Here is a 16,174-nt window from a genome sequence, read left to right on the forward strand (position 1 = left end):
TGTTCCATAAAGCCTCACTCTGTAAAATGTTTTGAGGTTTCATTTAATTGCATTTTAAAAAATTCAGGTTTACAAGCAGGATAACTGGTATTTCATTCTTCTTGGCTTGTAGTATTTTTCCAATAACAATTTATTTGATAGAGGTATTTAGAAGTAGGCTTGACTTTGCAACTCTAGTAAAAAAATCCAATATTCTCATTACAACTTTTTAAAGAATTTTGTGCTGGGTACGTGATTGTTTCTTAACTGCTAATGGACCTGGGGGCCTCACTGGTTGCATCTGCGTTAAAATAAACCCATAGTTATCTCAGTGAAGACAAAAGGACAGCCTGAGATGTTGCTGGACAGCACTTCCCTGTGTCTCTTTGTTTCAGTAGATTGAATGACCTTAGCTTTATGGTTTTTTGTATTGCTGATTTTGTAATTTTTGGCACATGGCAGAAGAAACGATGTGAGACAGGAGTGCCTTCATTCTTTTGCAGTGCAGTGCACCTTAATGTGCAAACTCAGAGGTTAGTGGTAAAGCCCAGGGTTCATAGGGTTCTGGAATGTTTCAATACTGTTCTTGATTATACTGGTGGTAAATGTATTCCATAAGAACTTCTAACCCAAATTCCTTGTGAAAGAACAACTACTGGCAGGTTTTCTGTGGAATAGGTTAGTTTGTGCCAGGTTACTTGTGCTGTTTGGAAACAATGATGTATTGTATATTATCAAACAAGGAAAGGGAATGAAAAGATAATTTAAATTTGTGTTTATTTTGTTGGGGTTTTTTGTTGCTTTTGTTTTAATTTAAAAAAAGGTCCAAGAGAAATGTTCTACTACAGCACAGCAATTTTACCTGTATTGTATCATGGTTGTTTTTATTTAAGTTAAAGCTGGACAAATTCCGTGACTATCATCCTGCCTCAGATATGTCCGCTGTGGTATTTTTTCTTTCAAAAGCAGATTATTGTTTAATATACTTGGTAGTTATCATATTGAACAGCAAAAATATTTCCTCATGTAGTTAATACCAGTCTATTATACCAATCTATATATATTAATTATATATTAAACTCATTGGTATTTTCCTCTTGACATTTCACCATCAAACAAGTTATTAACTTTTGTTGATTATTTGGTAATGACTTTGGAAATTGTGACCCAATTTACCATGTGTTGAAAGTCTCCCCTTTGATTTTCCATAGGTAAAAAAGAATCACCAGTTTTATAAAACAAAACGCCACTTTTAAAAATTTCACTTATTAAATTTGTCTATATGGCACTTTCACCAAAGCTCTCGTGTCAGGGAGTCTAGTGAGGGGAATCAAAGTTGCTGGGGAGTCAACTGAAGACATAAAACAGCCACTCCAGGCAGCCAAGTCCAGTTTGGTTTTGTTACCGAGCAGGACAGGGCTACAAGTGTTAATTTAGAGAGTGGTGAATGTTAGCACTCAGTTGTGTCTGAAATGCCTTCTAATTACAGGTCAGTGAGAGTTCCGTTTTAGGGAAGGGCTGCCAAAATCTCCTGGTTTGGTTAGGTGTGAATCGGTTAATCTCTTTACTTTTGTGTTGAGAAGTAGAAATGAAGGTGATGATGTGATGGGTCTCCCTTCACTGTGCTGCTTTGTTGTGTTGAAAACCTCTGGTTGTATTCTGGTGTTTGCATGTCCATTTAGCACAACCCAATTCTATTTCATGTGGGCAATGTTCTGAAACAAAAGAACTACCCTTAGGTTTAATTATCTTTTAGCTACTGCCATTCTATTTGATGAAAAGTGATCATGAATAGTTGTCTGTGTTTGAACTTTGCCTAGCTAATATATGGTAAACATTCTCCAGGGGTCTATCTGCTGTTGGTAATCAAGTTCCTGACTATAACCACATGAAGGAAGAATTTATTTATCAGTCATGCTAAGATGCGCTTTAATTGTCATTAACTCTCTACAAGAGGGTGGTTGTATTTCCACAGTGGGGGATGTGACCCGCTGGCTCTTTCTAGCATGGGGGAAAGAAAGACAGGCAGAAAATGTCAGCTCCAAGGGGACTGATGACAGTTCTGAAGAATATGCAATCTCTTTTTATTAGACATTTGCATGAATTGTGTTGGTATTTTCTAGCACACAGATACATTATAAGAAAGCACTTAATATTATACTGCATATCTAGTCTGGCTACAAAACTAGACTATCAGCAAATATAGGAAATATTGCGAGGATAACAGGGTTATTCAGCATGATATGTTCTGTTCATGTTGTTGTGTTGGGGTGGAGCAAGCCTTTCCCATGGGATATAAAAATCACTAAGAAATCTATATACTTAAAGAGCCTGGGTACCTATAATTTCTCTTTTAGTGAATGACATTTCTCATGTTTCCATGGCAGTTCCCTGTGTGAAAGTCAGAAATGAATGCCATATTCCATTGAAAAGAAACAGGCACTGGAAACAACACTTTTGTTTCTTCAGTGTCCTAAGTAGACTTAAAAAGCAATTTTTTCCTAAACTAGAAAACTGAACTAATTTTTTAAAATTCTATTGGAAGAAGCTGCCTTCCATTTTGGGACTATTCCTCAGTCACAGGGTTATTAACACATTGTGTAAACCTTGTACTGCATGTGAAGGTTAAGACTGTGCCAAATAAGGCCCAGGTGATAAGCCAGCTACTGTCTTTGATACCAGTAAACTCCTAAATCACTCTATAAAAGGCACCTAATGCATCCTGGACTTGGTATCCCTTCCCTGCACTGGGAAATTGGTGCAGGACAGCTGCTTTCTTCAGAGCTGGTCCATGTCCTGGTACCCAGATATCATACAAGGACAGCAGCAGATTCACAGGAGGAATCAATGTTGGGAAGCTGAGAGTGAAGAGGGAGTTGCCAAGGCAGAAGAGTGAGAAATCAGTGCAACAAGAATGGGTGTCAGGTATTAGATGGAGCTTTTTGTCAGGCACCATTTGATAGGGAGAAAAATGGCCAAAAGGGAGGTGAGGATATGTAAAAGATATGCACCATCATTCAAAACTCAAGGGCTGAAACAAATGATGAAGTCCCATTTCTTGTTTTACCTAAGTGATCTATTTATCACTGCCTTGTTTGTGTGTGCTTAAATAAATACCAGTATATCATCAGCCACAATAAATGAGGTACCATAACTATACCTCTGAATATCCTAAATACAAAATTATGGAACCAAACTTGGAGACTTAATCTTAAGGACATGTTCATATCAGCTGAAGCTGCCAAAATAAACATGGCAAAAAAAAGTGTTTATTTTTGTGATTTATATTGCTTTGAGGCTATATCAAGTGTTTTGATATTTATTCAGTAGCATTTGCTTGTGTGATTTCTATGAGTCATATCTTCAAAATTTCATTTATTCAAGGGTTCTGTTTGTTGTTATCAGGCTGTTCTGTGAGAGTTTATCCTATTGCTCCCTAAAGATCAAATTTAGGCATGAAAAGAATTGCTTGTATTTTCTGGAGGGTTAGGGTTGTATACAAAATTCTTGTAATTTGTTTGCTTTCCTATGCTTAAGTACACCACAATGTGCCTAACAGGTGTGATGAGAATGAAACTGATATAAAAGTTGCAAAATATTTTCTGGGGCTATGGGAGATTGATAAAACGAAACTTATTTGTCCACTTTTCTTACTGCCTTAAGTTCTTATTGATCACTCGCAAACCACCAGACTCAGTGCTTTGAAATTCCCTTTCACTTCACTATAGCAGGGTCTTCCAGTTGAGTGTGAATCTCTCTTCGATAACAAGACAGGTACAATTTACTGTGGTCTCTCAAAAAATATTACATTAATTGAACAATATACAAAATATGTATTTGGCAAAATAAACACAACTTTGCAGTTGGTTTCTGTTATCAGCCAGGAACAATATGAATGTAATATACAGGAACTTCGAATGTTTTTAGAGTCTTTCACATTTTGAAAACCATCTGATCACATCCACAGAAGAAAGATGCGGACTAAACATGGATAGGCCTTGGGATCAATAATGGCAAGGCTCTGCTACCCCCATCTCCATCAGCACCCCATGCAGGAGCTCTGGATGCACCAGAGAACGCTGACCTTGCCTCCAGCATCACTCTTGGCTTCCCTTGCCTTGCTGTTGCCTCCCCTTGCTTGCCTACACCTGCAGAGCTCAGCAGAGAGAGCAGTGTCTAATTCAGTCTCATCTGGGGGTGCCTCTGAAGGAATGGGCACACTGTGCATGTATTCAGAGGAAAGTCTCAAATACTTACATACACCTTCCGGTGTTTTTATCACTGCCTTACTTAATCCCCTTTAGGTGCATTCCCATGGAGCATCCCATGTGTCTCTGATGCCTTGGGAAGGCTGACCTGGAACAGAGACTGGACAGAGATAGAGAATAAAGTAGATACTTATTGAAAGGCCTTTAGGGGACACCTTGGACAGGACAAGAGCCTGACCAGGGCTACACCCAAGGTGGACCCAATATGGTCACAAAATGACTGACGGTCACGAGGTCTCATACTTCTATAAGTTTTGGTCCATTTGCACATTGGGGTTTAATTGTCCAATAACAGCTCCAGGTTGTGAGCTCTCATCCTTCTTGTTTTCTCTCTGCAGTCCACTGTTGTTTGTGCTTTTGGGCCTGAAAGTTGTACTTGCTGTCCTTGATCTCCAGCAAGAAAAGGATTTGTTTTGTGTCCCTACTCTGTGTAGAGAGCTTACTGGCACTTAATATGAGGCTCAGAACTACACCCCTAGGCAGCACAGAATGTGGAAAACATGAAAGCTAAAACTTAAGGCATCTTTTCCAGCACACCTGTAGGCCAGTGGGTACTGCTACACAAAGCAGCAGTGCCAGGTAGTTACAAGCTCGGGTTCTGCAAAAAGCAGCCATGGGTATTTCTGTTCAGCGCATTGCATCCCTAGCTGAGGCTCAGTAGCAGTTCTGTGTGTCTGCTTCCCTGGCCTCTGCCTCGTGTGGCTCTGGCTTAGGGCTGCCTGCACCACTCACAGGCCTTCCCTGTGGGTCCTGCACTGTAACTGTGTTACTGGCTGATGAAGCCATCCTTCAGGAAAAACATAAGCTTTCTTATTTCTGCGTGGGGAACAAACTACTCTTCACAAAATGTTATACAGCTGCATTTCATGAAGCTTTCAATACACTGTTGTATGAGATCTGTAGTGTAAGAACCTGTACTTCCAAAGACAGGCAATCCTCTGCACAGTTTCTAAATCACGTTCCAAAATGGCCAGTGATTTTGCAGACTGTTAACATTAACACTTAATGATAGGTCAATATTCATCTCATCAGTGTATTTGGTGAATTTCACTACGACATGCTTTGGAGAGCAATTTACTAGTAATTCCAAGTAAATTTTAGCTAGAAAATAATTTGCCCCTATTTGTGTTACAAAAATAAAAAAGCAAACCACATCACTCTAGTATTAGCTTGCAAATAATACTACTGCTTCAGAGGGCCTTCTGCTTTTCTTAGTTCCCTTCCTGCTTTTTCTGTTAGTTACCTTTCAGCTCCAGTAATAAAAGATGATGAAGTAATTAGTGCAAATGTATGATAATTATTGTCAGATGAAATAAACATAAAATACAAATGGGTTATAACTAATCAATAATTATGTACTGTGCTCAATCTTCAATATGCAGGGCATGTCTAAATAGCGTCATTATAATGAAAATCAAATTATTGCACAGCTGTGTTGATTGTGGAGCACCATTATAACTTTCATCCTCTTCATTTGGTTCCTGCTTAAGTCATGCTTCTGTGCTCACTCTTTAATACTAGAAAATGTCTCTCTTCTGTGCATTGATTTATAGTTAATATTGAGGCATAAAATTTCCTATTATTGTGGCTTTCTCAAGGTCTTTCACAGGTACTATACAGACAGGCTCCAAATTCTTTCACTGCAATAATATGGAAGCAATACAGAATATTAGAGGCAAACTTAAATGATATATATCCCTGTGTTTGTATTTAATCTGTGCCTGAAGATATTTTGACCTAAATTACTGAACATATTGAAGTTTCATAGGAGTCATCTGCAGCCAGCTCACTCTGAGCTACTCAGAATTAACGTCATGGAATATGGAATAGGTAAAATTATTTATGATCCATTCAATCCTGTGTTCTTGCTTTGGATCGAATCAGAGAATGAACCAGGTTGGAGAAGACCTTTGAAATCATCAAGTCCTAACACCTCTACATCAACTAAACCTGAGTGCCATGTCCAGTCTTCTTTTAAACACATCCAGGGACAGTGACTCCACCTCCCCGGGCAGATGATTCCAGAAGACAGTTACTCTTTCAGTGAAGAATTTCTGTCTAACATCTAACCCAAACTTCCCTTGGCATAGCTTAAGCCTGTGTCCTCTCATTCTGTTAGTGGTAACCTGTGAGGAGAGACCAGCCCCCCCACCAGGCTACAACCATCCTTCAGGGAGCTGTAGAGAGTGATCAGGTCACCACTGAGTCTCCTCCAGGCTAAACAACCCCAGCTCCTTCAGCTGTTCCTCCCAGGGTTTGTGTTCCAAGCCCCTCACCAGCCTCATTGCTTCCTCTGGATGCATTCAAGAATCTCCATGTCCTTCCTAAACTGAGGGGCCAGAGCTGGACACAGCACTCAAGGTGCAGCCTTACTTGTGCCGAGTACAGGGGAAGAATGACCTCCCTGCTCCTGCTGGACACACCATTCCTGATCCAGGCCAGGTTCCACTGGCCCTCTTGGCCACCAGGGCACTCTGCTGGCTCATGTCCAGCTGCTGTCACCAGCACCCCCAGGTCCCTTTCTGCCTGGGCACTGTCCAGCCACTCTGGCTCCAGGCTGTAGCACTGCAAGGGTTGTTGTGGCCAAAGTGTGGGACTTGGAACTTGGACTTGTTAGACTATATGTTATTGGACTCAGCCTATCTATCCAGCCTGTCCAGGTCCCTTTTCATACCCCTCCTAACCTCCAGTAGATTGACACATGCTCCCAGCATAGTGCTGTCTGCAAATTTACTGATAGTGGACTCAATCCCCTTGTCCAGGTCATTAATATTAAACAGAGCTGGCCCCAACACAGCCCCCCGAGGGACCCCACTGGTGCCAGGCTGCCAACTGGATGCAGCACCGTTCACCACCACTCTCTGGGCTCGGCCATGCAGCCAGTTCCTAACCCAGCAAAGAGTGCTCCTGTCCAAACCGTGGGCTGCCAGCTTTACCAGGAGTGTGCTGTGGGAGACAGTGTCAAAGGCCTTGCTGGAGTCCAAATAGACAAAATCCACAGCCTTTTCTGCATCCACCAGGCAGGTCATCTGGTCGCAAAAGGAGATTCCTCATAAATGCTGAGAGATCAGTAGAATTACCAGTTTGGCTTCCATTATGCTCAGCACATTTGCCTTGGACATCTTCCCTTAAAAATTGTAGCTAAGGTGGTGGTTATTTACCTAAAGGGTGATTTTTCATACAACTTTAATGAATGAGAAAGTTTTCTACTCTCTGTCTGCTCATAGGATGCATTGTCTCTCACTAGAACTGAGGGTTAACAAGACTAGGAAACAGCACATTAGTAAAGAACTCTCCACAAGCTTTAGAATTGCTATCGACAGACATTGCTAACACTTTGCAGTTACAAAAGTGATTATTTTACTCTTTTCAAGTGTGAGAAAAAGGAAAACTAAAAGTCAAAATCCTGATTTTTGCTCTTGGGTTAAATGTTTGTAGAGAACTTCCCTGCTTGGATAACATTGTAACGTAATTTCTTCCTCTTCCCCTTAGCTTTATCCTGCTGCTTTGCAGTGAATAAAACTGTTGAGGTTGATGTTATTGATCTGCTTCCTCTACAATCAAAATACCTCAGGAGTGTGATTGAGGAAAACCCTCTACTGTAAAAGTTGAACATTGGATTTTCTTCTAAGGTAAATTTTGTTTTATTTTTAAAAGGTATTCAGTGGGAGGAAGTATGGAGACTGGGAACAGATTAATCTGTGGAGAACTCCAACAACCAAGGCTGCCCATTTTTGCTGTATTGTATCCAGCCACTTTTGCCTGGAGTACTCGTGTCCTCTTCTGGCATTTTCATCTAGGTTTTGATTGAGACTTTCTGACTTTTTGTCTTTTCCTTGTTTAATGTTGTGCACCTGTGGTTGTTTGGAGGCAACTTTCAGTGCAAGTCTGGAGTGAGACTGAAGCCTCACCTGTGGATGCTGGGTCAGATGCCTTCAAGAGCCCTTGAAAAGCGAGTGGAGTGCTGGTTCTGACCCGAGTCCAACACAGTTGCTGTTAGTGACTTCACTGCAGAGTCCTGAGCTGGCAGACTTCCTAGTATCTCCTTCTCATTCTGTGTGTCTCAGGGTCTCCCTCACGGATCCTTACACTTCCATTCCATGTCCCTTATTTTGCATTCTTCCTCTTCTCTGAGGTATCAAGCAGATATCAAACATTTTCCCACCAGTCAGAACCTTAGAAGAATTCCAGCAAGGATGTGCCTGACTTGATTCAGCACTTCTCTGCTGTTTTGAAAATGAACTATTCTACTTCAGCAATTAATTGTGTAAGTAATTTATTTTACCATAGAATTGCTTATATTAATATCCTCTCATGTGTTCCATTGCATTCAAGATTGATAGAAGTGGTTTGGTGATGTTTTTCTGACAGTAAGCATCTTTATGGATTTAAGACGTATCAGTTGAAAAATCTGGGATGACTGGCAGGCAACAGCTGGCACTGTTAGGAAGAACTCTTTGGTCCTGAATGGACCAGGTGCCAGGAACTGTCTCTCTGTGAGCATAACTCTGCCATGAGCCTTTTATCTCAAAAGAGGGTTCTGAGTATCTTTTCCAGTCTCATTTACCAAATCACTGAAGAATTCCCTTTAAACATTCTTTCAGAATTTGGGCCTTAAATTGTAGCGAGATGCCAGAATTGTTTTAAGTAATTACGTCTCCACAGAAGTGTTTGCTTTTGCCATGTTATATCAGAGACATTATATTGGTCATAGATAAAAACCAAACACACCTCTGGTTACGGATAAAAGCAATTTATGATGGTTTTGGACAGAAGAATCAGAAGAAGTTAAAGATCAGCATTTATAAATATTTTATTAGACTATACTTTACTTTTAGTCATTTACTAAAAGACTATTCCTGTACTTTAATTGAAGCAGTAATTGTATTTGTAATCAATTAGATGTATATATACCTTATTCTGAATTTATTAATTTTGAATGTTTGACTAATTTATTCCAAGTAAACCCAGATATACTTAAAGAGAAGTACCCAATTTCACATTAAATTCAATTATCTTAATTGGCAATAGTTTTGCTTAAGAGTGCACAGCAAACCTGTGTAGGTTACAAGACAGACAAATATCCAGCCAGGGATTCTGTGATTGTAAAGATGGTGGGTGAAGCATCAGTGGGGTTAGAGCTGAGGCTACATGTATTAATCTCTATTCCAGACACTTATTTGTGATCCTCTAAATGTCTTTTGTGCTTAGTTATTTGTGTCACATTTACTGTGGAATTCAAAACTATTCCATTCACTGGTCTTGAATGACCAGTGTTTCGTCAAAAAAATTTCTTTTTAACTGAAATTGCAACATTTTTTTCTGTTTTCTATAGTCCTGACTGCTTTGTATTGCCAGTCAAACATCCATTGGAAACCAGTCTGTTTTCTAACAGAACAGGCTGCCCAGGGAAATGGCTGAGTCACCACCCCTGGAGATACCTAAAATATGTGGGGATGTGGCACTTGGGGCCATTGGTTGGTGGTGAGCTTGGTAGTGCTGGATTAATGATTGGACTTGATGATCTTAAAGGTCTTTTTCAACCTAAAATATTTCTACTAGACTGGCTCTACTGAGTTTTTTGGAGCTGCAGTACTGAAATTGCACTGCAATTTGGGCTGCAATGGCCAGCTACTGTGCATTTTTCCAACCTCATCATGCAGGAATGAAAGTGCCCAGTCATGAAGACCTGCACATTTGGGTTGATTTAGGAACTGGAGCATTGACACAGTAACACATTTTCTGCAGACCTATCTTTTAAAGTTCCTTCCCTTTCTTTCCAGGACACAACAAATCTTCTGGTAAAGTGTGTGTTGAATCACAGAAAGGGAAAGAAAGGATTCTGATTAGCTCCAGCTCCCCTGGGATGCTCACAGTTCCCATCATTATGCTGTTTGTAAAGGCATGGATTTGACCATGCAAATGGGAGTAGTGAAGTGAATTAAATGGACCAAGTGACAGCCTAGACTTCTTGAACCTATGAAATAGAGTTTGTAGGACTTATTTTGACTTTCAGCTCTTAGCCTTTCTTCTGAGTCCTATAGAAATCAGTTTTGGATCATCAAATTCCTTCCCTTTGAAACAGTATCAAATCTTATACTTTTGTAGGCCCCTTGTTATACACTCCTTTTCAGAAATGTAAGCAATTCTATTATTAAAGCAGCCAAGATTTTCTTTCTGACAGCCCAAGTGGAAGACAGTTCTGGGATTTTATTCCTCATGTCATCAAAATCCTGATTTCGACTCTAAGTGTAATGGCCAGTGTACAGCAATTATTCTCATGGCCCAGCATTACCTCTTAGTTATAGCACATTCTATGTAAAGATGTCTGTATTTTGCTACATTTGTAGACTTCATCATGTCTTAGTCACCTTTTAGCTAAAGCACCTGACTTTCATGGGACTGGTGCTAAACTGACCCCACATATGGAACAGTTAAGCAAGTTGTACCAAAAGGTGCAGGAAAAAAACTGAGAAAATGGATTTTTTTTTTCTTCCATGATTCTTTGCCTGAAAACGTTCTTAGATAAATTTCAGGCTTTAGATAGAAACATTTTATTTTTGAGTGTGGTTTTTCTTTTCCTGATTGACAATTCTGCTTTTAAGGTGCTGTTTAAGTAGGCCCAGCATATACTTTCTTAAATTTCCTAACATATTGCCTATCCATAGGGCTGTATCTCTTACCCTTTTATGTTGACTGTGCTGTTTTGACATGTAATCCATTTTCCTTTTTATGTCTTATTTTTCTTGAGAAATAAGGTCTCTGAGAACGCTCTTCTTCCAGCCCTGTGTCTCTCACACTTCAGTCTCTCCTGGGAGGAGCCCTGGAGGATTTGGTTTTGTAGCATGTTCCAAGTGATATCATTTCTGATGGAGGGATCTGTTCAGAACTCAGCGTTTCATTTCAGCCATTCTGCTATGAATTCATGCTTGTAAAAGCATGGGTTTCCTGCTGGCTTGCAGGCTGAGATTTTCATATCCTCTCCAGTGCAAACCTAAGGGATGTCATTAAAGCTTTGTCTGAATGATAAGTTATCCAGCTGCAGAGCTCAAGGCCTGCAGACCACATCCTCAGCCAGGATACAGTGGCATAGCTGTATTTGAGGTCAGTGGAGCTGTGACATTTCACATCAGGTGGAAATCTCTCCTGTGAGTTTTAACTGTTGTGTGTCTCTTCTTGCCTTGTAAGTATCTCTCATGGAGTGGGAAGCAGACCCCAAAAACCAAGCTGTGTTAACCCATGACACCACTGGAAGCCGTAACTTTATCCTCTGAGTAAGATATTACCCAGTGTGAGTTGGGGTATTTTGTAATAGGAAGGGAGGAAGATAAATATGGCCCAAAGTGCTTCTGTTCCCTTAGGACTTCATTCAGTGTACAGATGTGCTGCAATAAGGCTGTGTTGGTCAGGGATGCCACACGCAGAATCACACAGAATGAGTCAGGTTGGAAAAGACCTTTAAGATCATATTGTCCAACATATGACCTAACATCTCCTCATCAACTAAACCATGGCACTGGGTGCCACGTCCAGTCTTCTTTTAAACACACCCAGGGACAATGACTCTACCACCTCCCTGGGCAGATGATTCCAGACAGTTACTCTTTCAGTGAAGGATTTTTTTCTGATGTCTAACCTAAACTTCCCTTGTCACAGCTTAAGACTGTGTCCTCTCCTTCTGTCAGTGGTTATCTGTGAGAAGAGACCAACCCCCACCTGGCTACAGCCACCTTTCAGAGAGCTGTGGAGAGTCATAAGGTCACCTCTGAGTCTCCTTTTCTCCGGGCTGAACAGCCCCAGCTCCCTCAGCCATTCTTGGCAGGACTTGTGTTCCAAGCTCCTCACCAGCCTTGTTGCTCTCCACTGGATGTATTCAAGAATCTCAATGTCGTTCCTAAACTGAGGGGCCCAGAACTGCAGACATGCTTTATAATTAATAATGATTTTCCTAGGCACAGACTGAAATTATAGTTAAGTTTCTATCTCTAATCCTTTGCATTAATATTGGCTGTGCGAATTTGGCAAGGTTCTTCTTTTGTTTTAATCCATTTAATTTTGCTATCAGAGTCCATGTTAATTTACATCTAAGAGCAGCAGGTGTGGATGTCCTTGGGAATGGGAGAACTCCAGGTTTCTTGTGATGTCTGAACGACCCTCTGATTTGCTAAGTTCATCCTCTGTACTACCTTCTAAAAGCTACATTTACATCATTCTTCCCTCTGTGTATGATTGTACACAGGGATAAAGAGATGTGAGAAAGTCTTGCAACTTTCTCTCTGATGCTTCTGACTCAGGAAATTTGGAAGAGGTCTTTAACTGTGTGATGTTTGTAGACGTTCAGAGTTTGCCAGCCACCTTGCTGTCCTGTATTAGAACCAGGGAGAAGAAAATAATTATATAGAAGGAAAGGGAGACAGTGCAAACTAATACGCATTTTCTGGTCTTGCAATTTGCTTCTAGCAATGATTAAAAATATTGTTGCACAGCTTTTAGTTAAGTTGCTTTGGCTTCACAATGAAAGGCGGATGTATTTATTCATCTCATTGCTGTGCACCACACTGGGAAGGGCCCCAGGCTCTAGTGCCTCTCCAGCCCTCCAAAAATTTGCACGGGTGAGCTTTTGATTTTTTTTTTCTTAAATATGTCATCACAGAGGCATTACAGCCTCTCTAATTGGGCCAGCAGTGTGTCCATTTTCAGAGCCATCAGAGATTGGCTCTGTCAGACATGGTGGAAGCTTCTAGCAGCTGCTCACAGAAACTACCCCAGTGGTGACACTTCTACTACCAAAAAACCAGGCTGTGTCAAATCATCACAGTGAACTTCTCTACAGGCAACAGAGATTTTGTTACCACTTCATATAACAAATAAGCACTTTGCAGAGATGTCTGTTAATTATATTGGATCTAGAAATATGTCTGGGTACGAATTCCTAAATGAGAGAGAGGAAGAGATTTCCTAAACAGAGAGTATAACGATGTAGAACTTCTCAAATATAACTACCTGGCTTCTACTGCTTGGACCAAATCAATCTGTGCCCTAGATCAAGGGAGGAGACAACTGTGCAGAGCCATGATCACAGGGTGATCTGACTTACCACGGTGTCAGTGCAGGAGTAATGTTGCACAAAACATTGCTAATGGAGGATAAAGATAAGCATAGAGAAATACAGAAAACGATACACTTAAAAATTGTGATGGAATTATTTTTTTAATGTGATTTTACTTTTGTGTGTGTATGTAAGAAACATATGGTAAAGAAAATCGTCACCATGATTACTTTTACTTTGATATATTTTGACACACACAAAAATCTACATTAGTTAGTCAGGATGCAGATAACACTCAGAATAGGTGACAATAAACCAAGCCAACATACTTCGAAACTGTACAGTACTTTGCACTCATTCTACTGAAAAGTTGTCTTGACTGTATAATGCTTTTTTGCATATAAATAAGATTAGAGTCCTGACTGTCTGGTTTGGCTATCAGGAGTGGGTGTGTGTGTGAAATGTAAGTTGTTCCTTATCACAAACTGTCAGTTTTGATTTTTAAGGTATACCTAAAACTATCCAACTTTGATTGAAGGTTTAAATTTTTTTAATATTTGAATGCTGCAAGAGCAACATATAGTAATGCTGGCATCATCAGGGCAGTTAAAGAGACCTTCACTGAGTTGATTCTGTCTCCAAGCCCTCCACCCACTATGACTTTCTGTGATATCAACAGTGATGAAAGTGAGCAACTTGACTGTCCAAGAACCAGAAATGATACTACTTGGGTCAGTTCAAGTATTCTTGAAAGCATCATCAACACTAGTAGTCTGTTAATTATATGATCAAAGAGGCTATGATTAGAAGAGATTATGGGAGATTAAGGAGGCATGAGTAAGAAAGCCTCATCAGCACACAGGGGCCATGTGGCTATGTGATCAAGTCATTGATACATAGGCAGATTTAATTAGTGCAAGAATATATCAAGTGCCAGAGGAGAATCAAGAATTTCTCATCTTTTCTCTACATGGAGCAAATATATTCTGAGACAAGAAAGAGCAGGTGCTTTAGTCTATCCTCTAAGTACATTTTTTTTTTCTCTGTGAAACTCGTGGAAGGGTATTCATGTTTCTACCACAACTTTGTAAGGATCAATTTCTAAATAATATTTCTGATTCTAGAACAATATAGATGTTTAGGACCTTGCATGTAGACTGAATTTGTCATCAGAAAACATACACTTCAAAAGAGGTTTAAAAGTAGAGAATATCCATGAGCAGAGCCTTGTAAGAGGCCAGTACTTTTATTTAGTTGCTCTACTTAGAATGAACCATTACTGTAAGGGTAGCTCTCAGTTTCTAAGTAGCACTAGTCCAGTAAATTGTGTTTTGAGGAGAACCCTCTTGGCTCAGTTTCCTTTGTTTCCTGTGCTCTTTACATTGGCATGAATAACCAACCCCATATCACGTTGCTTTCTCACATTCTAGTTATGCCTCTCACTTTCCTCCCTCCTTTACAGGACACTTTTCCTGTGCCATGTCCTTTATTCTCACATCTTTTCCTTGGATGATTCTTTGTCTTTTTTCCTCTGCTGCATAAGATATCACCCTCTCAAATGCTCACACCGTTGTTCTCAGCCAGTTTCCTCTCGCTGTGAAATGTTTTTTGCTCTGTGTAAGAGCTCTGTTCCTCTGAAGCCATTTGCTTAGATGGCTCTGAGAAATGCTGTAGGCCTGTAAAATGTCAGTAGGAGAGGATCTGCTTTCTCTTGGAGACAACAAAAGAGAGGGATCTGGCTGCTTGGAGCTGCCATCTTGTACTGTGCTGCGTGGGTCGGGGAGGTAAGAGGAAATTGGCAGCCACAACGGAGCTTTTCTTGCAGCAGAAGAGGCTTGCTCACAAAGGACTATGCATAATTAGGCTTAGGTGTGCAGAGAGATTAGAAGCACAGCAGTGATGTTCTTCCAAAGGAAATCTGCCAAGAGCTTCTTAGTCAGAAGGACTGTGCGTCACAAACCCAAGAAATGATCCATTTCCTTTTAGCACCTTTGAGAATTGTTCAGCTCTTTGTGACAACATGGGACCCTCAGGTTTGGAGCTTGTGTTCTGTAGTGTGCTTTGCTTAGCGCATTTTCCCACACCAAAACCTGTTCACGTTAGGTATGGCTCTGCAACAGGAGATGTGCTTCACTGCTAGCAGATATTTTTGACTAGATTGACATTAGAAGTGACAAAACGGATTTCTATAATTGATTAACTGGAGGGTAATCATGAGTTCTTTTGATACTGGCAATTACAGATTTGAACGTCTTTAGAATAGATCCTAATACTGTTTGTGAAGTGTTGCTTTGACAGTAAAATTTCTGCTGGCATCTGTTGTGTGTTTTGTCTCCTCAATTCTTTAACGTCAAAGCCTGCGAATGATGCTGCCTATGTGCACTTCTGAACAGCAGCTGAACAGAACAGAGCTCTTAGCCACCACCTGCTGTTTTGTTTCAATCTTTACTGCTATTTTCAGCTCTTGTCATTCACAGGGCTTTTAATTGTTATTTATAGTATAACAACAATAATAATAATAACAACAACAATAATAATAACACAAAGGTTCTCACTGATTGATAGTCATTGATTAATTTTGTGGATGTAAGCAGAACCTCTCCTAAGATGGAGAGGTCTTTCTACTTTTAAGGGTCAGAAAAACACCCTGCAACAATAAGAAAAGCTTATAAGTTTATAATGAAGCAAATAATTTAAGGAAATTAACCATCTGCAGTGTTTAAATCCTGAACAAATTTGTTCCATTTTTGCACAGAAAGATGTACGGAGTCAGGACTTGTGCCCAAATCTTTAATCCAGTTTCTCAGTGAACTTAAAATCAGATGATGGAATGCTTGTTAACAGTGCATTAGTGCTGGGAGGGCACATGGACATACAG

At 40.2% G+C, this 16,174-nt stretch overlaps 1 long non-coding RNA gene across 6 annotated transcripts in view; it reads left to right on the top strand.

Moving 5' to 3' along the window:
• LOC136294494 (uncharacterized) overlaps positions 1 to 16,174 on the top strand; it is a 213,252-nt gene that overhangs the window by 27,047 nt on the left and 170,031 nt on the right. For 3 of the 6 annotated variants that reach the window (XR_010722418.1, XR_010722423.1, XR_010722419.1), the window contains exons 2-4: positions 7,740 to 7,879; positions 8,118 to 8,242; positions 8,394 to 8,514. This is a non-coding gene — a long non-coding RNA (uncharacterized lncRNA). Of the gene's footprint in view, positions 1 to 7,739; positions 7,880 to 8,117; positions 8,243 to 8,382; positions 8,515 to 16,174 lie in introns of all 6 variants that reach the window. The other 3 variants (XR_010722420.1, XR_010722422.1, XR_010722421.1) reach the window with 3 other exon arrangements.

This window comes from Chamaea fasciata, unplaced genomic scaffold (assembly GCF_029207755.1).
Source record: "Chamaea fasciata isolate MVZ Bird 193981 ecotype frontalis unplaced genomic scaffold, bChaFas1.0.hap1 SCAF_10, whole genome shotgun sequence".
Taxonomy (NCBI): domain Eukaryota; kingdom Metazoa; phylum Chordata; class Aves; order Passeriformes; family Sylviidae; genus Chamaea; species Chamaea fasciata.